Source organism: Neophocaena asiaeorientalis, unplaced genomic scaffold (genome assembly GCF_003031525.2).
Source record: "Neophocaena asiaeorientalis asiaeorientalis breed wild unplaced genomic scaffold, Neophocaena_asiaeorientalis_V1.1 scaffold61, whole genome shotgun sequence".
NCBI lineage: Eukaryota > Metazoa > Chordata > Mammalia > Artiodactyla > Phocoenidae > Neophocaena > Neophocaena asiaeorientalis.
In genome coordinates, this window is record NW_020174143.1 from 591633 (window position 1) to 593367 (window position 1735).

Consider the following 1735-nt stretch of genomic DNA (forward strand, 5'->3'; position numbering starts at 1 on the left):
AAAAAAAAAAAAAAAAAGCCAACAATCCAATAAAAAATGGGCAATGGTTATGAATAGACAGTTTAAAGAAAGAAAAATACAAATTACTTAGAAACATATGACAAATACTCGGCTGCACTCAAAATTAAAGAAATGCAAATTAAAATGACTAGATATGATTTTTAACCTATCATTTGCAAAACTAGAAAGTTTGATGACTTATGGGTATGTGGAAACAGGTTTCAATATTCTGTTGGAGGGAGTATAATCCAGTGCAATATACTTGGAGGGTTAGTTGGCAATAGCTATTAAAATAAAAAATATATGTATACTTTTGCTCAGCAATTCCACTTCCAAGTATTTATCCTGTAAACTATTTGCCCGTATACATAAAGACTGATTTCCATTAAAAGTATTATTTTTAATATCAAAAGACTCGAAACATTCTAAATGTCCATTAATAGAGAATTGTTTCAATAAAGCCTAATTCATCTTTTCAATGAATTTTTCAATGTAGCTATTAAAAAGATTGAATTAGATTTATACGTGTGTTAGAAACAATCTTCATTATGTGAAAAGTCATGTGAAAAATCAAGGTTCACAACAGTGTGTAATATGCTTCTATTTGTGCAAGGAAAAAAGTATATATATATATATATATATACATACACATAGATATAGGTACAGTATCAACATAGATCTACACTCCTAAGAGCATAGAAAATCAATGACCATTTCCTCTAGAGAAGGAGACTGAATCTTTGAAGTAGTGGGAAAACCTGCTTTTTATTTAATATCCTCTGTACTGTTTGAATTATTTAACATGCAAATATATTGCAGCTTTATTTATTTATTTTTTGCTTTGTTTTATTTGTATTCTGAAAGATCACCTAATGGCAGGTGAAGAGAACAGCTATATATTTTAATCCCAAACTCCTAATTGATTCCTGCCCCCCCCCTTTCCCCCTTGGTAACCATAAGTTTGTTTTCTATGTCAGTGAGTCGATTTCTGTTTTGTACATAAGTTCATTTGTTTCATTTTTTTTTAGATTCCACATATCAGTGATATCAAATGATATTTGTCTTTCTCCGTTTGACTTACTTCACTTAGCATGATAATCCCTAGGTCCACCCATGTTGCTGCAGCTTTTGAACAGAGAATTTCCTCTAAGTTTCAGCATTTTTGCTTGATTTATAATATAAACGTTGAATCTGTCAGTGGACTTACCATCTACTGCTGAGGCAGGGGCTTTTGTGTCTGACTCCATCCGTCCATCCATCGATCCATCCTTCCATCTTCTCACTCTTATTTTGAAGAATATTCTACATGTGTGCTACGCACATTTAGATCTTCTCTTTTAACTATTACGTGCACTCACATTAGTTTACTGGCTGGAGCCTTTCTAGCCTCTGGCCTGGTAGGGTGGAAAGACCATGGGCTTTGTTTGCAGTACTGGGTTAAAATCCAGCCCCCGTCACTTTCTAACTGTGCAATTTGGGGCAATTTCATGAACTTTTCTGAACTTCTATACAATAGGGAGAAAAACACCTACCTGGTGGGGTTGTTGGGGCAACTTATTGGGATAATGTACACACAGTGAGACAATGGGTGGAGCCCTGTAACACAGCAGCATTGCCCTTAGCATGTTGCTATTTCCTTTTGTGACATTGGTTTCTAAACCGTGACTAATGAGGCTTTAAATAATCCCTCAAGGGCCCATCACATGCCTTATTCTTCAGTGAGTAGAAGGGTCGG